Source organism: Monodon monoceros, unplaced genomic scaffold, assembly GCF_005190385.1.
Source record: "Monodon monoceros isolate NGI ecotype Baffin Bay Population unplaced genomic scaffold, NGI_Narwhal_1 Super_Scaffold_19, whole genome shotgun sequence".
NCBI classification, from domain to species: domain Eukaryota; kingdom Metazoa; phylum Chordata; class Mammalia; order Artiodactyla; family Monodontidae; genus Monodon; species Monodon monoceros.
The window spans coordinates 36,376,167-36,403,645 of NW_021703775.1; the positions used below are offsets into that span (position 1 = coordinate 36,376,167).

Sequence of the window (27,479 nt, forward strand, 5' to 3'; positions counted from 1 at the left end):
GCCTGTGCTCCGCAACGGGAGAGGCCACAACAGTGAGAGGCCCGCGTACCTCAAAAAAAAAAAAAAGAAAATAGGAGGAAAGGTGGAGACAGTGTTAATCACGAGCTTCCACGTTCAGGGTTGCAGGTCACACTGTGCCAGCCCAGTGCTGAATGCAAGAGCCCAAGCGAGAAAAAGTCCCGTGTGGCCTTTAATAAATTTAAAGTATAAGGGCCCAGGACAGAGGCCTCCTTGTCTGACCTAAGGGTAATCTTACCCTGCCCTCAGTTTGGGGAAATGATTGAGACCTTGTTTCAGGATTTGCCTGTGAACTGTGACTAGGAAAATTTGGTGATGGCCATTAAATGTAAAATATGCCTATCTCTTGATACATCAACCCAGCTTTAGGGAAAACATCCTATAGAAATAAAAGAACCAACATATTAAAGTAGCTATGCAAAAATGTTTATCACAAATATTGTTTAAAGTAAGAAAAAGTAGAAACAACATCATTAATAGGGGCTGGTTAAGTCAATCATGGTCCGTCCATATTAGCAAATGTTAGGCAACCTGTTAAAAGGTTGTTACATCTATTGACTTGGAGAGATTTATTTATGTTTTCATTTACTAAACATTTACCAAGCATCAGTTATGAACCTGGCAGTCTTCTAAGTACTAGGGATACAGCAGGGAAGAGGACAAGGTTTGTTGCTTATGAAATTCACATCTTAATGGGGAAAGACAGACCATAAATAAACAAATAAATAGGTAGTATGTCAGATGGTGTTAAGTGCTATGAAGAATAATGAAGGTGGGTGGGGAGATAGAGCCTGGAAGGAAGTGAGGGAAGGAGCTCTGTGGCTACCAGGAGGAAGGGCAGTTGAGGCTAAGGAGACAGCAAGCGCAAAGGCCCTGATTTGGGAGTGTGCTTGGTAGGATTAGAAACCTCAAGGAGGCCAGGGTGGTGGAGGGCAGGGCTCAGAGGTGAGATGAGAGAGGAGAGTGGTAGACTCTGTGTGTGTGTGTGTGTGTGTGTGTGTGTGTGTGTGTGTGTGTGTGTGTGTGTGTACATGTGCACGTCCACGCGCAGATCACGTAGGGTCTTGTAGCCCCTGGTGAGGACTTTGGTTTTACTCTGCATAGGGTGAGAAGCCACTGGGGGAGTTTTGAGCTGAGGAACAACACGACCTGACTTAGGTTTTTAAAGGATCCCAGCAGCTGCTGTGAGGAGAGTAGACCGAAGGGGGCAAGAGTGGAAGTAGAGGGCTTCCCTGGTGGTGCAGTGGTTAAGAATCCGCCTGCCAATGCAGGGGACACGGGTTCGAGCTCTGGTCCGGGAAGATCCCACATGCTGCGGAGCAACTAAGCCGGTGCGCCACAACTACTGAGCCTGCGCTCTAAGCCCACGAGCCACAGCTACTGAAGCCTGCGAGCCACAACTACTGAAGCCCGCGCGCCTAGAGCCTGTGCTCTGCAACAAGAGAAGCCACCGCCATGAGAAGCCTGCACACTGCAATGAAGACCCAACGCAGCCAAAAATAAAAATAAAAAATAAATAAATTTATTTTTTTAAAAAAAGTGGAAGCAGAGAAGAATGAAGAGGTTGCTGCCATGAGAGAGAGAGAGGATGGCGCCTACACAAAGGTGGAAGCAGCAAGGTGGGGAGAAGCGATGGGATTCTGGATAGGTTTTGAAGGGTTCAGGGGCTGTGGGATGCCCTAATGGAATTGGAGGTGGGTATGAGCAAGGAGCCAGATGGCCTTTATTTATTTATTTTTGGCCATGCCGTGTGACGTGAGGGAGCTACTAGCTACGTGGGCTACTCTTCGTTGCAGTGTGTGGGCTTCTCATTGCAGTGGCTTCTCTTGTTTCAGAGCATGGGCTCTAGGCGCAAGGGCTTCAGTAGTTGTGGATTGCGGGTTCAGTAGTTGTGGCTTACGGGTTCAGTAGTTGTGGCTCACAGGCTTAGTTGCTCCGCAGCATGTGGGATCTTCCCAGACCAGGGCTCAAACCCATGTCCCCTGCATTGGCAGGCGGATTCTTAACCACTGCGCCACCAGGGAAGTCCCCAAGATTCCTTTTTTACAAAACTTCTATACCTTTTTAAAATGTTTTAATTTTATATTGGAGCATAGTTGATTTACAATGCTGTTAGTTTCAGGTGTACAGCAAAGTGATTCAGTTTTACATATATATAGTTTACATATATATATATATATATTCTTTTTCAGATTCTTTTCCGATATAGGTTATCACAGAATATTGAATAGAGTTCCCTGTGCTATACAGTAGGTCCTTGTTGATTACCTATTTTATATATAGTAGTGTGTATATGTTATTCCCAACCTCCTAATTTATCCCCCCCCATGGCCACCTTTCCCCTTTTGTAACCATAAATTTGCTTTCTAAGTCTGAGTCTGTTTCTGTTTTGTAAATAAGTTCATTTGTATCATTTTTTTAGATTCCACATATAATGATATCATATGGTATTTGTGTTTCTCTATCTGACTTACTTCACTTAGTATGATAATCTCTAGGTCCATCCATGTTGCTGCAAATGGCATTATTTCATTCTTTTTTATGGCTGAGTAATATTCCATTGTATATATGTACCACATCTTCTTTATCCATTCCTCTGTCAATGGACATTTAGGTTGCTTCCCTGTTGTGGCTATTACACAGTACTGCAATGAACATTGGGGTGCATGTTTCTTTTTGAAGTATGGTTTTCTCTGGATATTTGCCCAGGAGTGGAATTGCTGAATCATATGGTAGCTTTATTTTTAGCTTTTTTTTTTTTTTTTTTTTGTGGTACACGGGCCCCTCACTGTTGTGGCCTCTCCCGTTGCAGAGCACAGGCTCCGGATGCGCAGGCTCAGCGGCCATGGCTCACGGGCCAGCCGCTCCGTGGCATGTGGGATCTTGCCGGACCGGGGCACAAACCTGTGTCCCCTGCATCGGCAGGCAGACTCTCAACCACTGCGCCACTACGGAAGCCCTATTTTTAGCTTTTTAAGGAACCTCCATACTGTTCTCCATAGGGGCTGTACCAATTTACATTCCCACCAACAGTGTAGGAGGGTTCCCTTTTCTCCACACTCTGGCCATTCTAACGGTGTGAGGTGATTGTAGTTTTGATTTGCATTTCTCTAATAATTAGCGATGTTGAGCATCTTTTCATGTGCTTTTTAGCCATCTGTATGTCTTCTTTGGAGAAATGTCTATTTAGATCTTCTGCCCATTTTTTTCATTGGGTTGATTTTGCTTTGTTTGTTTTTTTTGATATTGGCTGCATGAGCTGTTTGTATATTTTGGAGATTAGTCCATTGTTGGTCTCATCATTTGCAAATATTTTCTCCCATTCTGTGAGTTGTCTTTTCGTTTTGTTTATGGTTTCCTTTGCTGTGCAAAAGCTTTTAAGTTTAATTAGGTCCCATTTGTTTATTTTTGTTTTTATTTTCATTACTCTAGGAGGTGGATTCAAAAAGATATTGTTGCAATTTATGTCAAAGAGTGTTCTGCCTATGTTTTCCTCTAAGAATTTTATAGTATCCGGTCTTACATTTAGGTCTTTAACCCATTTTCAGTTTATTTTTTGTGTATCATGTTAGAGTATGTTCCAATTTCATTCTTTTACATGTGGCTGTCCAGTTTCCCCAGAACCACTTACTGAAGAGACTGTCTTTTCTCCATTGTATATTCTTGCCTCCTTTGTCATAGATTAACTGACCACAGATGTGTAGCTTTATTTCTGGGTTTCCTATCCTGTTCCACTGATCTATAAGTCTGTCTTTGTGCCAGTACCATACTGTTTTGATCACTGTTGTAGCTTTATAGTATAATCTGAAGTCAAGGAGCCTGATTCCTCTAGCTCTGTTTTTCTTTCTGAAGATTGCTTTGGCTATTCAGGGTCTTTTGTGTTTCCATACACATTTAAAATTTTTTTTGTTCTAGATCTGCAAAAAATGCCATTGGTGATTTGATAGGGATTGCATTGAATCTGTAGATTGCCTTGGGTAATATAGTCATTTTGACAATACTGATTCTTCCTAAAACTTCTATAACTTTTAATGCCTATTTTAGTTTGTCAGTTGTTCTCTTTCCCATTCAGAAATAATCAGCTTTACTTTAGGACAAAATTACTTCCTTTTCCTTCAACAAAAATGTATCTCCATCCCTCATACCTTTTTTTTCTTTTAACCAAAAACACATATCCTACTTTCCTTCCATATAGAGTTGTTTCCCTTATTATTTTTAGAAGCTTTAATTACATATACAGGCCTACCTCATTTTATTGTACTTCACAGATATTGCATTTTTTTATAAATTGAAGGTTTGTGGCAACTCCACATCAAGCCAATCTATCAGTGCCATTTTTCCAACAGAAATTGCTCACTTCATGACTTCATGTCTCTGTGTCACATTTTGGTGATTCTCACATTTCAAACTTTTTTATTTAATAAATATTTCTTATGATGATCTGTGATCAGCAATCTTTGATGTTACTATTGTAATTGTTCTGGGGCACCACAAACCATGCCCATATAAGACATGAACTTAGTTGATAAATATGGCGTGTGTTCTGACTGCTCCACTAACCAGCTGTTCCCCTATCTCTCTCCCTCTCCTCAGGCCTCCCTATTCTCCAAGACACAACAATATTGAAATTAGGCCAATTAATAACCCTACAATGGCCTCTAAGTGTTCAAGGGAAAAGAAGAATCACAAGTCTCTCACTTTAAATCAAAAGCTAGAAATGATGAAACTTAGTGAGGAAGGCATACTGAAAGCCAAGATAAGCTGAAAGTGAGACCTCTTGTGTCAGTTAGCCAAGTTGTGAATGCAAAAGAAAAGTTTTTGAAGGAAATTAACAGTACTACTCCAGTGAACACATGAATGATAAAGATAATCAGCCTCATTGCTGCTATGGAGAAAGTTTTAGTGGTCTGGATAAAAGATCATACCAGCCACAATGTTCCCTTAAGCCAGAGCCTAATACAGAGCAAAACCCCAATTCTCTTCAATTCTGTGAAGGCTGAAAGGAGTGAGAAAGATGCAGAAGAAAAGTTTGAAGTTAGCAGAGGTTGTTCATGAGGTTTAATGAAAGAAGCCATCTCCATAACATAAAAGTGCAGGGTGAAAGAGCAAGTGATGTGGAAGCTGCAGCAAGTTATCCAGAAGATCTAGCAAAGATAATTAATGAAGGTGGCTATGTAAACCACAGATTTTCAATGTAGATGAAACACCTTTCTATTGGAAGAAGATGCCATCTAGGACTTTCATAGCTAGAGAGAAGCCAGCGCCTGCTTCAAAGCTTCAAAGGATAGGCTGACCCTCTCGTTAGGAGCTAATGCAGCTGGTGACTTTAAATTTGAAGTCAATTCTCATTTACCATTCAAAAAATCCTAGGGCCCTTAAAGATTCTGCTAAATCTACTTTGCCTATGGTCTATAAATGGAAAAACAAAGCCTGGATAACAGCACATCTGTTTACCACATAGTTCACTGAATATTTTAAGACTACTGTTGAGACCTACTGCTCAGAAAAAGAAATTCCTTTTTAAATGCTACCCTGGCAATGTACCTGGTCACCCAAGAGCTCTGAAGGAGATGTACAATGAGGTTAATGTTGTTTTCATGCCTGCTAACACAACATCCATTCTGCAGCCCATGGATCAAGGAGTCATTTCAACTTTCACGTCTTATTAATTAAGTAATACACTTCATAAAATGATAGCTGCCATAGATAGTAATTCCTCTGATGGATCTGGGCAAAGTAAACTGAAAAAGTTCTGAAAAGGATTCACCACTCTTGATGTCATTAAAAACACTCATGATTCATGGGAAGAGCCAAAGTATCAACATTAACAGAAGTTTGGAAGAAGTTTGTTCCAACTCTTGAGAGGGTTCAAGACTTCAGTGGAGGAAGGAAGGACAGAGGTGGTAGAAACAGCAGGAGAACTAGAATTAGAAGTGGAGCCTAAAGACATGACTGAATTGCTGTAAGCTCATGATAGAACTTTAAAAGTTGAAGGGTTGCTTCTTATGAATAGCAAAGAAAGTGGTTTCTTGAGATGGCATCTACTCCTGGTGAAGATGCTGTGAAAATTGTTGAAATCATTTGAAGGCAAATGTTGCAAACATTTGAAGGCAACAAAGGATTGAGAAAATTACATACACAGTGACAGAGTTTGAGAGGTTCGACTCCAATTTTGAAAGAAGTTCTACTCTGGGTAAAATGCTATCAAACAGCATTGTGTGCTACAGAGAAATGGTTTGTGAAAAGAAGAGTCCATCAGTGTGGCAAGCTTTATTGCTGTCTTATTTTAAGAAACTGCCACAGGCACCCCCAGCCTTCAGCAGCCCCAACACTGAGGCAAGACCCTCCACCAGTAAAAAGATTATAATTTGCTAAAGGCTCAGATGATAGTTAGCATTTTTTAGCAATAAAGTATTTTTAATTAAGGTATATACATTTTTTCTTTAGACATAATGCTATTGCATACCTAATAGACTACAGTATAGTGTAACTATAACTTTTATATGCCCTGAGAAACCAAAAAATTCTTGTGACTCACTTTATTGCAATATTTGCTCTATTGCAGTGGTCTGGAACCAAACTCCGAGGTACACCTGTACTAATTAGAATTCTCAATCTTTAAAAACCTTAATTTCTAGTGAAAAATAAGAAGTAAGCAATTGTGAATTGTCTGTTATACCAACATACTTTAGTTAGGCAAATTTATGAATACATTTCATAATTTCTTAAAATATGCATTTCCTCATAGCTCAGTTTTTCAATGTGGCACAAAACATGTTTACTAAGAGACTCAAGTATCTTTAGCCTCCAAAATAAAAGGTCAAAAGTAGGTAAACTTTGGGCTTTCCTGGTGGCACAGTGGTTAAGAATCCACCTGCCAATGCAGCGGACATGGGTTCGAGCCCTGCTCTGGGAAGATCCCACATGCTGCAGAGCAGCTAAGCCCGTGCATCACAACTACTGAGCCTGTGCTCTAGAGCCTGCAAGCCACAACTACTGAGCCCATGTGCCACAACTATTGAAGCCCACGTGCCTAGAGCCTGTGCTTCACAACAAGAGAAGCCACAGCAATGAGAAGCCTGTGCACCACAAGGAAGAGTAGCCCCCGCTCACTGCAATTAGAGAAAAGCCTGCACACAGCAATGAAGACCCAATGCAGCCAAAAATAAAATTAAATAAAAAATAAAGTAGGTAAACTTAGATTGGTTTTGCAATTAATGTTTCAGTATTTTATCTTATTTGGAAATGATATAGACATTCAATGAATTCCCATCATTTAATTTAACTTAGCAAAATTCTAAGGGTAGAAGTTACCAAAGAGACTTGGGAAACTAAGTAGACTTATCATAAAACAGCCATGGCTAAAAAGTTTACCTGAAACATCTCATTTACATCTATTTAATTCATTTGTTCTTAACAATCATACTCATGAAAATCTCATGATACATTAAAACAGGTAATCATTACGTTGTTATTTTTCTTGCTGAAAAACTTTGTAACAGAGATAACATGGTCTCATTTGACCTAGGTAAATTAAAAGTATTATACTTAATGCTGATTAACAACATGCCTGTATTAATTAAACCAACAAACTTAAACTACCTTTTACTTACTGAAAATTATCCTAGATCATGTAGATTTGAAAAATATTTGAGTTAGTTTCTATTATATTTCTGAGACTTAGAAATAATTACTAAGCACATATTTTAAGCCAGTTAAATAGAGCTCTTTTACAAATTAAGTTTGGCAATGCCATCCAAAAGTAGAAAAATACTATACCTATAACGCACATACATAGACATACATAAAAACAAACGGAGAGAGCTTTCCTGGTGGCGCAGTGGTTGAGAGTCCCCCTGCCGATGCAGGGGGCACGGGTTCGTGCCCCGGTCTGGGAAGATCCCACATGCCGCAGCGTTTAAGCCCGTGAGCCATGGCCGCTGAGCCTGCGCATCCGGAGCCTGTGCTCCGCAACGGGAGAGGCCACAACAGTGAGAGGCCCGCATACCGCAAAAACAAACAAACAGAGATCTTCATTTTAAAATTTTAGTCATGAATCAAGTATACTGATTCAGATAACAACAGTATATTCTAGTGAGTTTATAAATAATAGTTGGAAAAAGTTGAGTTTATCCGTCAGATGGCTAAAGCTTTTTACTATTTGTGGAGATAACTTTTAATATTTGTATTCATCTTTGACAAGTAATCTTAAAGAGGCTGTGGTCTAGAGTTTGGGCAAGAGAGCTCTTTTATCAGTTTGTATTTTTAAAAGACCTCTTTCCTCCTTTTATTTTTTCCTTCAGTCTCGGGCAATTGAGGGCTGTATTTACTTTTCAAAGACATGATAAGAATTACAACTTTAAGAGCCAGAGAAAGAATGTAAATTTTCTCCTAGGAATTTTGGGTTTATGTTTCTATTACCAGAAGTTTAGAGCATTTACTATTTAAAAATTTCCTTCCTTTTCTTAAGTGCAAAACAATTGTACTTACAATGTCATGGAATATCTGCTATATATATATGATATATATATATATCATATATATATAGTAGATATATATGTATATTTTTAATATATATAAAATAAATATATATATATTTTACAATATCTGCAAATATTTGAAGGCAATTAGGACGAGGTATGAGTGGATTTTGAGTTGCTTTTTGAGTTATGCTTTTGTTTTTGTAAAGAGTCAAGTTGTAAATTAAGAATTGTTGATTTTAACTCTTTTTTTCATCTGTGTTCCTGCAAGGTACCTTCAAAGAATTGGGTAGACTCTTCCATTATAATGCTTAGAGGTTGGTTTGCCCACTCAATCACACTATTTTGAGTTTGCCTTTTTTATACCATGGAGAAATTTTCCAACTAAATGGAAATCAAAAGATCTCTATGTTTTGTGGCCCAGGAGAAATAAATTCTCTGGGTGGAGATCTAGGATATATCTGCAAAGGACGTTGCATAGGAAGTCCTGAAGCTGGCAAAGCCTGATTATAGAGCCCAGCAAAACGAGACTTACTGTCCATTCCAGACGCTTCTGCTAAATTTATTTCCTGGCTTTTAGCATTTATATGAGTTACTTGTAAACCCTGGGCCTAGAGATTAGGCTGGAGTGCTCTCTGTAAATCTTGTAAGGAAAGGGAAGTTAAAACAAGCAGCTGAGTGTTTAAGGGATTTTCTGAGGAAGGTGGAGGAGTTTTGGGATTTAAGGGAATTTGCTGAGGAGATGGGGTCAGATTTTTAAGAAGGGGAATTTATGTTGAATGGGACAATTTTTTTCTACGTTTAATTTCTATTCTTTCATCTTGTTATGGAAGTCCCTAAACTAGGTGTTATATTTCTTTGTATCCACTTTTTAATTTGGTCTTTTTTAAAATAGGTACAAAGAAGACAATTGTTTAAGATAAGAGTTCTCCCCACCACCAAATTTTTTTCAAATATAGAAGCTTTTCCACTTTAAAAAAGGTTCATCATCCTGGTCATTGATGAGTAGGATCTATTAATCTCAATAGCGACTCAGTCTGACAAGCCTTCCTATAGCTTAACCAAGAACGCAAGAGACCTCCACAAAAGACTGCAAGAGATGCAACCCTCACAAGATCCAGAAAGTTCACTCCCAGATAGCCTAAGAAAGCAAAGGCCTTTTTTGCACAGGGTAAGGATGGTATAGTGAAAATGGTGTCTCTGGTCTCTCACAGGAATGTGAGACACCTCCAGTGACAGATCCAGTAATCTGTGACACCAGGCAGGCACTACTGGAATGGGACTTTTCGAGCACTAACAAAGCAAGGAAGGTTGAGACGACAAAGGCCCCTTATGGATCGGGACCCTTTATACAAAGTTCCCTGAATGCTAGCATGGCTGCTTGTGAGTTCATGTTTTGGAACCCCAGTCTATTCAAATGGCCACCAAGGGGCACCCCAGACCGAATGGCAAAGACCAGACAGAATATTCTCACTGGTTACAAAGCTAAGCTCTCAGAACATAGAACAAAACAAAAGGAAAAACCTCATCTGGTTTTTACATAAGGGACCCGCAGCATGGTTGGTCTAAACAGACACCAGTCTGGTGAGAACCATGAACTTAGCAGTCTTTGAGGTCCGCTCAAACAGCAGGCTTATAAGGCCTCTGCCTGTGTTCTGCCCTAAGGCTTTTTTTTCTCTTTATAACACACAACACAGCAGAGACAAAGAAAAACAGTGACCATCTCCGGGAGGAAAAGGATCAGTTAAACCAAGAGTACCCATGTACCAAATCTTTACCAGGGTCACTGTACACAAGGAACTAATTCCACAAATATTTTCTCCTGCTAATTTAAGTTTAGAAAAGGAGAGAAAAGGACTCTTCCTACTTTCACTTCCATCAGACCCCCAGAGTCAGAGATCGAGGAGGCTGACGTGGTGAGAATTCTTACCTTCTGCCAGGTTGTTTTCAGAGGTTCCAGGATCTCTTTATCTGCAACAGTCCCAGGAGCAAGCAGTACCCAAGCAGTATCCAGCCAACTACACCAAAACTGTCGGGGAGGGGAAAATTTCCCCCTAGCCCTCCTGGTTCTTTTGGCTGATCTAAAAATTAAATTGACACACAACAGGTTAACAGGAGGAAACAAAATTCAATTTTGTACATGCAGAGGTCTCATAGCTATAGGACCCAAGAAGTAGCCAAAGCAGGCTGTTTATATACCTTTTAGATAAAGAAACAATAAATCTGTAAAGAAGTGACAAGACAAACAAACTTAGGTTTATGTACTAATTAGTGAAGAAACTAAGCAAAGTTTGTATATAAGCCTTCTTGGCCCTGAATTCCCTGTCTCTTGTAATAAGGATGTCTCTCTACCTCCTGGTGCAAGGAGGATAGCTTTCACATGGGAGATTTATTTTCTGCTTTCAAGGGGATAGAGGAAGGTCAGAGTGTGCTCCTTGCACAGGCTGTTTCTCAAGTAACTTTAATTCTAAATAACCAATATGCCAAAGTGGAATATTTTGAGGTGGCCTGCCCTGAGCCCTATTACCTACAAACACAGAGCCCACGTGTTTGAAATGCTGGTAAACCCCTCCCAACTGGTGCCCTAAGAAAACCCAAGGAAGCAGAATTGTCAAAGACAGAAAGAGAGAGAGGCAGTATTTAAACTTGGCAACAGTATCCACGTCTTCTACCCACAGATTTTCTTTCATTTACCCAGGCCTGCTCAGCATTTCCTGGATATGTGATGTCTGGTTTCTTTTATTTGTCTGTTGAGTCGACATTTCCTGAGGTGCCCTTCCACCCAAAGCACCTTGTCCTCAGGGTCAGCTCACCCCTCCTCTGGGGTTGTCTTTCCTGGTATCATTTCCCAGCTTCCTGGGCTAAGCCACTTCCACCCCAGCCCAGGGCAAGGACTGCCTTCCTGCTCTGCTAGGAGGCCACGTGAAGGCCTGAGGCAGGTGCTGGGGCCTCGTGCCCTGGGGGCAGGTGCACCTGCACCCTGCAAAGGCCTTGCTAGCTCTGCCTAGCCACCTGGGAAGGTATGGACCGCTATGCCAACTCCAGGCTGACAAAGGGGGAGAAGTGTGAGATTTTTGCGAGCACTAAGAATCCAGCATATGCAAAAAGGCTTACATTGTCTAGCTTAACCTAAACCATACCATAAGAGTTGAGAGTGTTGTACATAGTGGGAGTAATGTTAGGGAACCATTGACCGAAACTGCCCACCCTGGCCAGGCAGGATAAGAACCACTCGCATGAGTTGTCTCACTACAGGAGGTCCCTCCAGTAAGGAGCACGGTGCTGCCACCAAAAACTAACCAGGAGAATTCAGGAGGGACCAAAAGAGGGAGGAGACACCAGCACGTAATATGTCCTGCCAACCTCCCAGAAACCCTCACACTAGAATCCACCTTGGCTGAGAGTGTGCCTGCCACCAGGAAGGACCCTGAGTCAGACCAAATATGGGCACAAGCAAGATGACTGGCCAGAGACGACCCGGAAACTAACTCCATTACCATAAAACCTGAGACAGAGAGCCACGTGGCAGAGCAGTTCTCCTGGGTTCCCTTACCCTACTGCTCTCCCCTTGGGAGCCCCTTCCCAATAAAGCCTCTTGCTTTGTCAGTACGTGTGTCTCCTCGGACAATTCATTTCTGAGGGTTAGACAGCAGCCCACTCACAAGCCCTGGAAGGGGTCCCCCTTCTGGTAACACTAGGAGTCTGGTGTGGGTGAAAAGAACACTAGGTTTAGATTCAGGGCTTTGCATCCAAAATCTTCCCTTTCTGGTCGCGTGACTTTGGGCAAAGCTGCTTCAACAATATAGACCTCGGTTCCCCCATTTGTGAAAAGGGAGTTATTATTTCCATTTTGGGGTCGTGTGAGGATTAAATGGGATAACCTATGCTTTAAAACCTGCTTTGTAGGCATTAAAGCATTACACAAATACTTATGCCTGGGAGGGAAGAGAAGGGGCTATTCTGTTAGTACAGTGTTTTTCAAAGAGCAGGTTGTGAGTCACCAGCAGGTCACAGAAAAAAATTCGGTGGGTCCTGATCACCATTCGAAAATGTTAATAGAGTAGAAAATATCAACGTGTGTCCCAAGTAAGAAGAGTACGTATTGTTTCTTTTATTTAAGTTGTGTGAGGGTGTGTATTAATTAGTATGTGTTGTGATGTAAAGTCTATGTCTTTTACAAAACAACACACATACTAGCACTTTACTTCAGTGGTAAATAATGGAAGTAGAAATAAAGGGAGCTGTTTGTGCTTTGTTGTATTTTTTTAACTGCAGCATTTCCACATTCCAAGAGTGGGAGAAGAATTCCTCTTGGCAAAGAATCTTATCTTTTGTTTGGGAAACACTTTAATGGGCCCTTCGGTTATGCAAAGGTAGGGCCCTGAGGCCAGGTTGAAGTGAACCGTGGCTAAACTGCCCTCCACAATAAAAGATAATATTCTACGGCTTCTTTTTTCTTCGGTGGTCCTAGAAGCAGCAGTTTGGAGCCTGGGGTCTCAGAGAAAAGGGGGGTTTAGCTGGGCCCGAGAGAAGCCCTGAATAAAGGCCTCAACACAGTATGACCAGAGGATGTGGGGACTCTCCGCACGGAGTACTAGATGGAGTTCTCCTGGCCTGTGTCATTAAGCCCTAACAAGGGCGATTAAGCATCCTAACCTGGTTCTCTCCAGACAGCCCTGCCTCCGGAATGATGGGGAGAGGGCAGTGTGTAGAGCCTGTGACGGGGGAGTTAGGAGGATTCAGGAGCAGCATGGAGTGAGAAAAGACAGGCCATGAGTGTGGATGCGCATCTGAGGATACTTAGCAATATTTGGGAGGGGACTGGAATTCCTCTGGCCTCAGAGCATGAGTTATTTTCTTTGAATATTTAAGCGAAAGGTAATTCTGAAAGGCTGGAAAATGTGGGAACACCAACCACATTAAGGGCCGATGAGGCTCAAACACAGCTGAAAATTAGAACGGTACTGACCTTTAGCTTCAAGCAAGAGGCAGCCGGACTGTGATGCTATTAGTATGATTATTACCACCCTCTCCTACCGCAGGGCATAGACTCATGACCCTGGTAGGCAGAATAATGGCCCTCCCAAAGATGTCTGCATCCTATCCCCAGAACCTGTGAATATGTTAGCATACGCAACAAGGGGGAATTAAGGTGCAGGTGAAATTAAGGTTGGTGATCAGCTGACAAAATGGGGGAGAGAATCCTGGATTATCCAGGTGGGCCCAATGCAATCACTAGAGTCCTTAAAGGTGGATGAGAGAGGCAGAAGTGATGTGACTTGAAAAAACTCAACCAGCCATTGCCGGTTTTGAAGATGGCCTTGCCTCAAGGAATTCGGGCAGTGTCTAGAAGCTGCAAAAGTCAGGAAAACGTATTCTGTTCTGGAGCCCCCAGAAAAGAACGCAGCCCTGCTGACATCTTGATTTTAGTCCACTGAGGTTCTGATCTCCAGAACCGTTAGATTTAAAAAAAAAAAAAAAAAAAAGTATTGACTTCATTTTTTAAAGAACAGTTTTAGGTTCACAGCAAAATTGTCAGGAAGGTACAAGGAGTTCCCATATACCCCCTGCCCTCAGACAGGAATATCCTCCCCCATTTCCACATCTTCCGGCAGAGTAGCGAGTTTGTTACAGTTGATGAACCTGCACTGACACATCATCATCACCCCAAGTCTGTAGTTTACATCAGGCTTCACTCTTGGTGTTGTACATTCTTTGGGTTTTGACAAACGTATAATGATCCATCGTTATAGTCCCACACAGGGTATTTTCACTACCCTAAAAATCCTCTGTGCTCTGCCTATTCATGTCCCTGCCTAACCCCCTGGGAACCAATTTATCTTTTTAGTGTCTCCATAATTTTTCCTTTTCCTTTTCCAGAACGTCATATCATTGGAATTTCACAGTATGTGGCTGTATCTGATTGGCTTCTTTCACTTAGTAATACGCATTTAAGGTCCCTCCCTTGCTTTTTATGGCTTGATAGTTCATTTCTTTTTAGTGCTTAAAAATATTCCATTGTCTAGCTGTATCACATTTTATTCATCCATTCATATACTGAGGACATCTTGGTTGCTTCCAAGTTTGGGCAATTATGAATAAAGCTGCCATAAACATCTGTGTGCAGGTTTTTGTGTAGACATAAGTTTTCAAGTCCTTTGGGTGAATACCAAGGAGTGTGATTGCTGGATCGTATGGTAAGGGTACGTTTAGTTTTATAAGAAAGTGCCAAACTATCTTCCAAAGTGGCTGTACCATTTTGCATTCCTGCCAGCAATGAATGAGTTCCTGTTGCTCCATATCCTCACCTGCATTTGGTGCTGTCAGTGTTTTCAGATTTTGGTAGTGGTATCTCATTATCTCATGGCTGTTTTAATTAATGTGTTGTTTTGAGCTACTAAATTTGTGGTAATTTGTTACAACAGCAATAGAAAACTAATACATTGACACTGTGCAAGGAGGTGACAAGGGACCAGGAGATAGGAGGCCCGACTCAGTGCTGCCACAAGCTCATTGTGTTTCCTTGTGTAGGTCACCTTACTCTTCTGGACTTCAGGTACCTCTAGACTAAACTAGGAGCAGCAATTCCTGCCCTAGCTACAGCAGGAAGTGGTGAGTCAATCTGGGGTATGATGCCTGTAGTAGCAGTAACATGGGAAGCTGCCAGTGAAGAAAGCTGGAAAGGCCAAGGGGATGGTTTTGTGGCTCCATCAGTAATTGGTGCTTTCGGTGGGTTCAGCCTCCTGGGGAGGCCATCAGCCCATGTCATGACTTAGCCCATGATGACTCAGTGCCTGCCAAGAGGAGCGAGCAGGGGCAGGAGCTGGCCCTGCTGTGGAGCCCAGGCCAGGCATAAGTCAGGCATGGTATGTATATGGATGAGGTTGGGCAAGGCTTGCACCCAGACTTCCTTTCTATAGTAGGAACTGCCTTAGGGCAAGGCCTTGCTGACATCTGGATTTGGTACAACTTGAATTCTTGGCAGACCATGCTTACTCACTGAAAATATGCAGTGCTCAGCAGGACTTGAGCCAGACGCAGACTCATAGGAAGCATCATTTAATAATAATGGCCGGGTGTTCTCCACTCACGGTCCCTAATCCTCCCAAGAAGCCTGCACAGGTTTTCACCTTTGACAGATGTGTGAACATGTTCTAGAACTGGCACAAGGGCATGCAATCATTAAGAGGTAGAGCCAGATGTAAATTCAGATCTGCTTGGCCACAAAGTATCCTGCATCTTGTGTTCCTAGCTGAAAGAGATCATGATATCAGTGAGTCCTGGCCCTCATTTTACAAATGAAGAAGAGAAATGACTTGTCCAAGTTTCCTCAGCTAGTTAAAGCCAGCCAGGGTTAGGACTCAGTTCTTGACTCCTGCGCCATTGTTCTTTCCATTAACCTTTGGGGGTCACGGACTCCTTTGAGAAGCTGGTACAAACTGGACACATCCTCTCCCCAAATGAACATCTACACAGATTAATTAGGCTACAATTTTGGGATGAGTTTGAGACTCCTCTCCCTCTGTCTATGGACCCCAAGTTAAGAGCCCCTGCATTGTCCCCTCTGCCTCTCTTGAGTACAGGGCTATGAATGGGGTGGGAACTCTAGGGTGCCTGTATATTAACCAACCTTGTAAAAGAGAGGCTTTATTTTCCCTGTAAGTTGTATACCACCACCTCCCTTCTTTCACCAACCTTTAATTTTTTATAACAGCTTCGTGAGATGTTATTCACATACTATATTGTAACCGAGCAGGACCCTACAGGGCCTTCCCAGGACAGGCCTTCCCCCCATCCTCTGCTTTAGCTTCTCTCTGAAGTACCTAGATAACTGTTTTGATGCACATTTCCTGAGTTGTTTTACAGATGTGAAAACCCCCCACCAAATGGAAGATGTTAACTACTTGATGACCATGAGCACATAGCCCCAGGCCTCCTGGAGCCTAAGGACTGATAATGTTAACCCCTGTGACACCACCCTGTTACCTCACCATCAGCCAATCGGAGAATTGTGTGCGAGCTGATCATATACCCTGTGACTCCCTCCCTCACCTGACCTTTGAAAATGCTTTGCCAAAACTCAAAACTTAGGGTTTTTTTGGGGCCTGAGCCACCCGTCTTCTTGCATGGCCCTGCAATAAACCTTTCTCTGCTTCAAACTCTGACATTTCGGTTTGTTTGGCCTCACTGTGCGTCGGGCACGCGGACTTATGCTAACAATATAAGAAGCTCTTCTGCCATTGCTGCCTCCTCAATGCATCTGGAAAATGAGGATAATTCCATAACTCCTTGCATCATTGAATAGCTAAGAAAACCTTTAAGGTCATACTTATCTGTAGTAATCATTAGTGCTTTTTCCAAATAGTCATTTCAGTTTTTTTCCCTTCTGGGCACATTTTAGGATTATACTTCTTGGTGCCCTTGTGGCCAGTTCCAGCCAATGATTTCCTTTGGCTAATGAATTTTGAGCAGAAGGGACACATGTCATGTGGGGGCCAAAGGTTTAACTTCTGAGTGAGACCTCCTGTGACATTACCGTGACCACCAGCAATGTTCTGGACAGTGGCTGCCCCATTGCCCTGGGTCTTAGAGTGAGAAGGCAAAAGGCGAGGGAACAAAGTACCTAATGCGTCTGTAGTAAACATGTGCTGTGAGTGAGAAATGAACCTTTGTTGTTTTAATGTACGGGGATTTTTTTTCTTTTTTTGAAGTATAACCCAGTCTATCCTGATTGATAAAATACATAACTGTGCTTTAAAAGCTACAGGACACTTATTACCTCTAATTGTACTCTCACTGCAGCTTTTCCTGACATTGCCAAAGTCCTCACATTGGGACAACGTACATTCTGTCTAAATGGATGACTGCTCAGCAGCGTCCTAAGGGTCAAGGGGCTGTTTGCCATAGTCCCCAGAGTACAGCTAAAAGGGAGACATTTTAGACTCCTTTGGGGAGGGCAACAGTACTGACCAGTCACTAAACAAACATCCTCTGATTTAAAGAACACTTAGGTGATTTCATCCTACAAAGACAGCCCAAAAAGGAGTTTGGGGTAGGTGTGCTACTCATTTTACCTGGTTTCTTCCCTGTAAACTCAGCCAAGACACTGTTGATGCTGTCAGCAGCCTGGCAAAAATTAAAACAGGTCATCCTAGGGATAGTATTTGAGATGCTATACTAAAGAACCAAAATAACCAATCATAAGAAATAGAATGAGAAGGTGGGGAGGGGAATCAAAAAGAAAAAGAAATAGAGCGATACAGAAAAATAAGTTTTGGGGTCAGATGGACCCCTTCCATTCAGATCTCAATTCTGTCACTTACTGGCATTATAATCTTGGACACATTACATAACCCATCAAAGCCTTGATTTCCTAGTCTGCACAGATGTCCCCCACCTCACAGTGAACCTTGCCTCCTCACAATATCACATTCTTCTGTGGTTCTCATCTTGGAGAGGCAGCAGTGAGTGGTGGCGTGAAGCGAGACCTTAGTTCCCTGCCCAGGAATTGAACCTGGGTATCCTGGATGAAAACCAGGAATACTGGCCACCATACCCCCTGGCTCTTGCCCCCAGTGAAAAATGCATTTCTCACAGAGGCAAAAACTGTAAAAAGAGGTATAAAGTTTATTATTAGAGACCTAGCACAACAAGTGGGAGAGCACCCAGAGCAACAGTTTGTATAGTTAAGACAGAAGCAAGGCAGAGATGCACACCTGGAGAGACAGGGTGTGGGGGTCCCCCCAGTGAGGAGGAGCGCAGTAAAGAGGCGGTGGGCTTCCCTGGTGGCGCAGTGGTTGAGAGTCCGCCTGCCGATGCAGGGGACACGGCTTCGTGCCCCGGTCCGGGAAGATCCCACATGCCGTGGAGCGGCTGGGCCCGTGAGCCATGGCCGCTGAGCCTGCGTGTCCAGAGCCTGTGCTCCGCAATGGGAGAGGCCACAACAGTGAGAGGCCCACGTACAGCAAAAAAAAAAAAAAAATCATTCATCTAGGGCAGGTCTTCTGGGTCTTTGTTTACCTCTGGCCAATTATCTGGCTTCTTTTTCTACACCTGCCCTGCCCTAGGACCCGCCCCAACTTGTGTGGGCAACTTTTTTCCAAGATGGATTTCAGCCCAGAGGCCTATGGGATGGCCTTAGCATCACATATTATGGGGTAGTGCCCCCTCCTTTTTGACCCCCAAGGAGCCTTTCTGCGCATGTTCAATGTCTCCCTTGCCCCAAGAATGGGAAATATGTGACCTGTTGAACCTTTACTCAAACAAGGGTTAGCCCCTCTCTGTTTCTGCCATGACTGTTATCTTAAGGTGCCCACAGGAGACAAAGCCTGGCTATCTGCCCTGTTTCTGTTGTTACTTCCATTTCGGAGAGCAAACAGGAGGCTGATTTTTAAATGTCTAACCTGAAGCCCATCTATCTCCTGTCTCAGGAAATGTAAACAGGAGGCTAGCTGTAAGTGTCCAGCCTGAAGCCCACTTTTTCCTGCTCCATGAAATGTAAACGGGAGGCCAGTTGTAAATGCCTAACTTGAGGCCCATCTACCTCCTGCCTCAGTTCCCTCCCACATTGAACTGGGCTGCATATAATGAGCAATGGGATGCAGCACAAGTGATGCTGGGTCATAAGAAGCCTGGGTCTCTTGGAACACTAGCTCTGGGGAAGCCAGTGGTCATGTAAGTCCGACTACCTGGACACTAAGATGCTGGGAGAAAGCCCAACAAGGAGAGACTGTGTAGAGACAGAGATGCTCAGCCAGCCTCCCACTCTGCTCCCGTCATCCCAGGTGAGGCATCAGACAGGTGAGTGAAGAAGCCACATTAGATGTCCAGCCTCATTGACTCCAGGTCAGGACACACAGTCTTGAGGGCATTAGGTCCTCTGTGACCCCCTTCGCCTGGCAAAGCAGTAAAGCTGTTCTTTTCTCCTTCACCCAAAACTCTGTCTCCAAGATTCAATTCAGTACCTATGTACAGAGGCTGAATTTCGGATACAGTCGCAACCACGTGTGAGAGTCCAAGAGAGAACCACCCAGCTGAACCCAACCGACCGACACAAGTGTAAGCATATGATTATAAATAGTTTTAATCCATCAGATTTTGGGATGATTGTTATAGATAACCAGAATGTCATCTGAGAAATGGGAATAATAATCCCAAACTTATTGGGTGAGAATAGAGAAAATGTGTCTAAAATGCCTAACATAATGCTTTTGCACTTTATAGTAGCTATTTGTAATAAAAATGGTATGTCTGCATAAACTTGGTTGTCCAAATGGAGCAATTTTTATAACTGAAAACCACTGACACCCACAGTGAGGCCATTCTTGTAATACATACACATGTGGCAGGGGAAGAAGCTAGAAACGGGTAAGCTGGGTAAAGACTGAGGCTGTTTGCTGTCACGGCAGAGCAGAGGAGCCATGGGACAAGATATATTTGGAGATGGAGAGTCAGGCACTTGAGGGAACTCTGAGTCCCAGGCTTATATTCCCTGCACATCAATAAGAACAAGAGGAAACTAACATAAGAAAAAAAATGCAATATTTATTTTACTATATTCTGTGTAGAACATGGCCATTTAAACTTAAAGTTGGGGCTCCCCTGTTGGCGCAGTGTTTAAGAATCCACCTGCCAATGCAGGGGACACAGGTTCGATCCCTGGTCCGGGAAGATCCCACATGCCACGGAGCAACTAAGTCTGTGAGTCACAACTACTGAGCCTGCGCTCTAGAGCCCATGAGCCACAACTACTGAGCCCACGTGCCACAACTACTGAAGCCTGCACACTTGTAGACTGTGCTCCACAAGAGAAGCCACCACAATGAGAAGCAGGCACCACAATGAAGAGTAGCCCCTGCTCACCACAGCTAAAGAAAGCCCATGCACAGCAATGAACACCCGACGCAGCCAAAAATAAATAAATAAATTTTAAAAAATAAAATAAAATAAATAAACTTAAAGTAGGCTCTCTGGATTAATTAAAAAAGCTTTTATATTCTAAGTGAACCTTCTGCTGCTGTGTAATTGAAGAATAGAAATGAGAACTAACCCTACAATGGGTTCTAAATGGCTCGAGTTCAACAAGGTCTCTCAGCCTCCAAGAGCTGCTCCAGATAAGGTTCATGCTTTCAAATGTCAAGGACACTGCTCACCCAGGAACTCCCCAGTTAAAATTGAGATTGTTTTTCGGGGCTAAAAGTCACATTTCACTGCGCTCTGAGCTTGAGAAATGTCATCAGAGGCAGCTGCTTGTCTCAGGAGTTAGGCTGAAAGAAAAAGGAATGCTTTGTCCCATCACCCATGATACCACAACTTAAATGTAGGTGTGGAGACAGGATGGGAGAGGTTGGGCGGAAAGAAGGGGAAGAGATGCTGGGGGTGAGGCCGACAAGCGGGCTTGAGGAGCAGCAGAACTACCCCGCTGAATACCTCCCAAGTCCTTCCTCCACCTCTCTTACTCCCTCCTGCACCCTTCCTTTGAATTCATGCTCTGCCCTGTGCTTTCCCTATTAAAGCTCTTCTCAGGATGGAATTTAACAAGCAAACTTGTACTCAGGGGAAATGATCGCCATAGTTTAAAATAAAGATTTTTTCAAGACCTAGGAGACCTTTGAGCAGAGAACAAAGCCTCGAAGCAAAGCACTCATTTCTCATCTTGATTTAAAGGTCAGTGAGCAGACAGAAGAAGAATGTTTTCAGAGGGGACTTCAGTGTCCCTGAAAGGGTGGCTTCCATTCTACCCACTAAGAGCCGGTCTTATTCTCACTCGCTCTCTCTATTCATAGGTTGCCTAGTTACATTGCTGTAATTGAGTTTGTTAATAAAATCATCCATTCCTCTAGGATTTTACTTTTTTTTTTGGCCTGCTAGATCTTAGTATTAAGGAGTGTTTTTAAATCTCCCACCAAAATTGTAAATCCAAACTTAGAGGATAAATTCCTGGTCACTCTATCATTATTCATTTAGATTTAGGTATACAAAGGCATAGTAGGCTTATTTCTCACCATTACTATTTCCTCTCTTCTTCATCTTCCCCTATCCTGAGAGTTTTGCTTGATTCATTTGTTGCTTGGAAAGGGGTTCTTCGTTTGAATAAATTCCTCAAATGGCGTGTGTGGATGATATACTCTCTGCAGCCCATCATATCCACCCTGACAGGTGAGATCCTCAGGTGAGGTTATAAAATTCTTAGGTCAAGGTCCTCTTCTTTCATTAGATGTTATTCGTAGCCTTCTGACATCCAGAGTTGCAGATGAAAAGCCTGATGACAGTCTGATTCTCCTTTATAAGTTATTTGTTCTTTCTGTCTAGAAGCTTATAGAAATTTCTTTTTATCCTGGGAGTTGAGGAATTTCACAGGATATTACTAGATGTGTGCCTTTTTCCTCAATCCCAGCCTGGAATCCACTGAGCCCTTTTAAGTTGCAAGTCTTTCTTAAACTCAGAGGTGTTTTCTTGCATCACTTATTTAATTCCTACAGCTCCTCCAACAATTACTTTCCTCCTTCTTGAATTTCTGTTCCTCACATTAGGTGTCCTGGCTCTGTCTCCCTACTTGTTTATCACAGCAGAATAGCATGGGCATTAAGAAGCAGAAAATGTGATTAAGAACAGTACTGAATACCTGGGACTGAATACCAGCCCTGCCACAGCTGAGTGACCTTGGGATAGCTCCTTAACCTTTCTGGGCCTCTGTGTCTTCAGCTGTACAATGGGTTGAAGAACAACAGTAGCCAACGCACACTTTTTCCACTTTGCCCATGCACTCTTTGAATTAATCCACTGAGTTTTTAATTAGAGAATCATGGTTTTAGTTCCAGAAAAAAAATATTAATGCCTCTTAAGTCTTAAATGCTCTGAGGTAGATCTTATCACTGTTCCCAATTATTCTGCTTCCTCTGCGAGATGCTTGTTATTTTCTACCCCGTTGACAGCGCTTTTGGAAGACGACTTGCTTTAACTTCTGAAAAGAAGTTTTAAGAGACTTCATATGGTTCTGTCATCTCTCTTTCTCTCCTCCACAAGCTGGAACATTCTAGATAGGGGCTGTTCCTTTACCTTGAGTCCAAAATGAAAAAGGCATGGGGCCTAGCCAAAGCCAACTCACGGAGGAGAGGTATTATGACTGAGAAGTAAACCTTTGTTTTTGTATGCCATGGAGCTTCTGGAGTTGGTTGGTATCACAGCATCACCCAGCAAAAGCCTACAAATACAGTGAAGGTTAATTTTTTCTTCAAATCGTTCCATGTTTCCTACAGCAGTTATGCTTTGCTCAGAGCCACTTATTCTGAGTCATCTCCTAGTTTTCCTTTGCCTGATTGCTGGGTCTCCCTGCATGCATTACTTTCATTTGCTTACATGGCTCTAGTCACCTTTAGGGCTCAGGTCCAGTTGGCTAGGATTCCTTAGGTGTAGCAGACCCACAGTCTCCACCCATAAACTAGTAATATAACCACCAGCAAGTGGTAGTTCCCTGTCCAGGTAACAGGTTCAGACATTAGGAGGTAGATTTTCTCCCCCTTTTCTTTTTATATATTTATTTTATTTATTTATTTTTGGCTGCGTTGGGTCTTAGTTGCTGTGCACGGGCTTTCTCTAGTTGCGGCGAGCGGGGGCCACTCTTCATCGTGGTGCTCAGGCTTCCCATTGTGGTGGCTTCTCCTGTTGTGGAGCATGGGCTCTAGGCTGGCGGGCTTCAGTAGCTGTGGCGCACGGGCTTAGCTGCTCCGCGGCATGTGGGATCTTCCCGGACCAGGGCTCGAATCCGTGTCCTCTGCATCGGCAGGTGGATTCTTAACCACTGTGCCACCAGAGATGCCCCCCTTTTTCTTTTCTACTACAAAGCCCAGCCTCACAGGTAAGGAGGATTCAGCCTCCTATTTAGCTTCACTCATACAGTCTGGTACCACAATCTCTTTTCCTCTGGATTCCAGTCATTTGCATATTAGACCATTTGATATTGTCCTACAACTCTTTATTCACTCTTTATTCTGTGTTTCATTTTGGATAATTTCTACTGACCTATATTCAAGTTCACTGTTTTCTATCCTCAGCTATGTCCAGTTTACTTCTCAGAGGGGTTTGTCACTCTTTGGAATTTAGTTCATTTTGGTTGCCTTGTGACCTTCGTTCTCTGATGGATTCAGGAAAAGTTATGACTTACAGACTTTTTTCTCATTGTTTGGGTGGGAGCTATGTTCTTAATTCTCTCACAGCTTTCTACATCCTAAGTAGAAACATAACTTTTTCTGTTAGAATTTATTTGGGGCCTCGAAGGGAGGTAAGAATGCTGTTGGGCTACAGATTCCCTGCCAGTGGGTAAGCTGGTGGTGGACAAGTGATTATCTCTGGATGGTGTGACTCTTTTGTCCTCCTTTTAATTTGACTATAATTTCCCAAATTATTTTTACAATAAGCCTATTTGATAAAAACAACCAGACACCAAATTTTGCACCATTTCTTTTAAACAATTGTTTTAAATGACAGTGAAGCAATTCCTGAGAGCTCCTTCTCTGGACTCACCAGAGAAAACAGCATATTTAGAGGCACCAAGGGATGCTGTGCAGAAGGTACAGGCACCAAATGAACAGAGGTCTGCTGCTCTAGGACGAGGCTCCCTCAGCCCCCGCCTTGGCTCAGGTGGCAGGAAAGCCACTGTCTGCATATTTGCTTTCAGAGCCACCACTTCCTCGCAGCTGGGGAGGGCCAGGATGCCGCCCCTGTTCCTTTGCTCCCATTCTGCCCTGGTGGGAAAAGGCCGGATGCTAGCCCAGGGGGTAGGTGGTCGTTCCATGCTTTCGTAGCACCCCTCTGGGAACTGCCAAGATCTTAGTGAAAAATAAACAGCATGGTATAAGAACACTGGTCAGGGAGTCGGAAGTCTTACTGCCAGCTCTGCTACTGAGTCTATGACCTTAGACCCGACACAGCCAATATGAGCATCAGTTTCCTCACTTGTAAAATAAAGGTCATAATCACAACTACCTCAAAGAACATTTTTAGGAGGACAAAATGATTATGTTATACAGAACATTTTATAAACTGTAAAGAAACAACATCATTCATCTTGTTAAGTAAATTAGGCCTGGGAGTGGAATAGGATGGGGGAAAATAGGCCCCAGAGTCACTTGCAAATCTCACAGTTTGGGGCAAAGTTTGGAGATGAAAACAATATCTCTCTGTTCTCTTGTCTCTTAACCACCCTGCTCCCCACCCTCCTGTGGAATCTCAGCGTGTGTGTGTGGTTGCAGGTGCAGGTGCCCCTGTAATCACAATACTCAGGGGGCCTCCTTCCTTCCTGTCACCTTCTACCCTGCCTTAGTGGGCGCGTGTGTTGCAGAGCATGTATGTAAGATCAAGAGGAAATGATTAAGTTCCTGGCAAGTGCTTCTCTGCTGGCCCATCACTAATCCTTTCATTGAAAAGGAGGGCCCCCTTAATAACAATGGCCGTGACATCTCCTCTGTCCCTGCCATTGTGTTCAATGAAGATGCAGTGAAGATGCTGCCTAGATGATCTCTCTGGAAGGGAGGGAGCTCCTCCCTCGAACAGGAGGTATGCTCCAGTCTCCGAGCCACAGAAACATACCTCCCTCAGCAGCTGGACTCCCAGATGCCGTATGGACTCCCAGATGGCACTACCCAAGACTGGGAGGAAGCATAGCCAGGTTTCCCATGATGGGAGCTGTCTAGGGGAGGATTGGGCCAGAGATGGATTTGGCACTACCAGCTGGTGGGTGATAGAGCACATTTTAAGAGGTGCTTCCCTTTGATTAATTGTTCTTGGTGTCATAGAGCCTGACCACCTGACCATTGACAGCTATTTCCTTTTTTTTTTTAGCATGAGAAAAGGCTTTCTTTTATCTTAATTTATTAATTCATTTCAAAACTACATGTATTTGAACATCTCTGAACATGTCTCAACCCAAGATCTAAAATACTAACAGGGACCTCCCTGGTGGCGCAGTGGTTAAGAATCCGCCTGCCAATGCAGGGGATGTGGGTTCGAGCCCTGGTCTGGGAAGATCCCACATGCTGCAGAGCAACTAAGCCCGTGCGCCAAACTACTGAGCCTGTGCTCTAGAGTCCGTGAGCCACAACTAGTGAGCCCACGTGCTGCAACTACTGAAGCCTGCACGCCTAGAGCCCGTGCTCTGAGACAAGAGAAGCCATCGTAGTAAGAAGCCTGTGCACCACAACAAAGACCCAATGCAGCCAAAAAATATATATATTAATAAGTTATTTTACCTATGTTTCTCTCCACTCCTTTGCCTTCATTTTGTATTTAGAATTTCCTTCCTTTTCAAAATAGTTTAATGCTATGCTTAATTAATTTTTCATTAACGTTAAATTATATTTAATTAGTGTAAGGCTGATTTAATGTTTAGTTTTCACTGTTTTTAAACTTTATAGAAAAGTTATGTTATATGTAGTCTTCTGGGTTTGCTTTTGTCACTCAGCATATATAATAAATTATACTGTAAGAACTATGTTGCATGCAGTTGTATATAGTTCATTGTTTTCATTGTTGTATAACATCCCACTGTGTGAATATATCAGTTTATTTATCCATTTACCTGTCAGTGGGCATTTTAGATATTTCTGGGGTTTTTATTTTTATTATTATGTAAGGAGCTGCTGAGGATATTCTCATATGTGTATCCTGATGTAAATGTTGAATCATGGAGAATGTGAATATTCAATTTTACAATATATTTAACATGATCAAATTTATCAATCTTTTCTCTTTTTGGCTGGTGCTTCTTTGCACTTTATTAAGGAAATTCCTCCCTTCTCTAGTGCAAGAAAGATAGTCATTTATCTTTTCTACTAAGATTAACTGATGAAGGCATGCTTTGATGCTGTCCGTAATCCATTTAGGGTTGACTTCATGTGTGGTGTTAGATGGGTTTCCTGTTTCATTTTTATCCATGTGGATGTTTTTCTAGCTTCAGTTATTGAATAGTTACTCTTTTTCCCACTGATATGACATAACTATTAATATTGTATTTCACCCTGATTCTTCATAGGAGAAATATTTTTTACTCATAGTCTTAGGAAAACATTATATTGACATATAACCTTTAAAACATTATGTCAACATATTACCATTTTAAAAAACTGTTGAAAAGTTATCACTTCCGGAAAATGTATTTGCACTGGCTATGCTTCCAGTCCTTCCCTCACAGCATCAGGCAAGTACCTGCTTGGTCCATTGCTCTTCAGTGAGGCTCTGAAGGCATGAAGCCAGAGGGAGTTTCTGCTATCTGTTGGCAGGGGACTCACAGGTTCTTCTGTACTAAAGTCAGAGACAACTTTACAGGCCTGAGGGAACCAGGTCTGGGGATAGGAATGGGCTAGCTCAGAATAAGGCACTGTTATGGGCTGGACACATCCCAGAAAGATATGTCCTAGCCTCTGAACCTGAGAATATGAACCTATTTAGAAATAGGGTCTTTGCAGATGTAATCAAATTAAGATGAGGTCATACTGGATCAGGGTGGACCCTAATCCAGTGACTGGTGTCCTTATAAGAAGGAAGTCTGAGCACAGACACACATGGGAGAAGGCCATGTGAAGACAGAGTTTGACATTGGAGTGCTGCATCTACAAGCCAAGAAATGCCAAAGGTTGCCAGCCACCATAAGAAGTTGGGAAGAGGCAGGGAAGGATACTCCCCTACAGCCTTCAGACAGAACATGGCCCTGCCAACACCTTGATTTCTGACTTCTAGCCTCCAGAACCGTGAGAGAATACATTTCTGCTGTTTTAAGCCACCCAGTTTGTGGTATTTTGTTAGAGCAGCCCTAGGAAACGAACACAGGCACCTTGTCGCTTACCAAACAATGGCCAGGATTGGTGTGAGGGGATAAAAATGGCTGGCGACTGGCAAGTTCCCAGCCTTTCCCATCCCCAGAGTGTCCTGGCTCCGCACTCCTCCATCTCTCCTGGACCCCAACCTCCAAGGGAAGGAGACCTGCTT

The 27,479-nt window shown here is 42.8% G+C and overlaps 1 long non-coding RNA gene across 1 annotated transcript in view; it reads right to left on the bottom strand.

The window, feature by feature from the left end:
* Positions 1-13,945, bottom strand: part of LOC114900628 — a 73,101-nt gene extending 59,156 nt beyond the window's left edge. Inside the window, exon 1 of the long non-coding RNA XR_003794900.1 lies at positions 10,429-13,945. This is a non-coding gene — a long non-coding RNA (uncharacterized LOC114900628). The remainder of the gene's footprint in view (positions 1-10,428) is intronic.
* Positions 13,946-27,479: the final 13,534 nt, after the last annotated feature.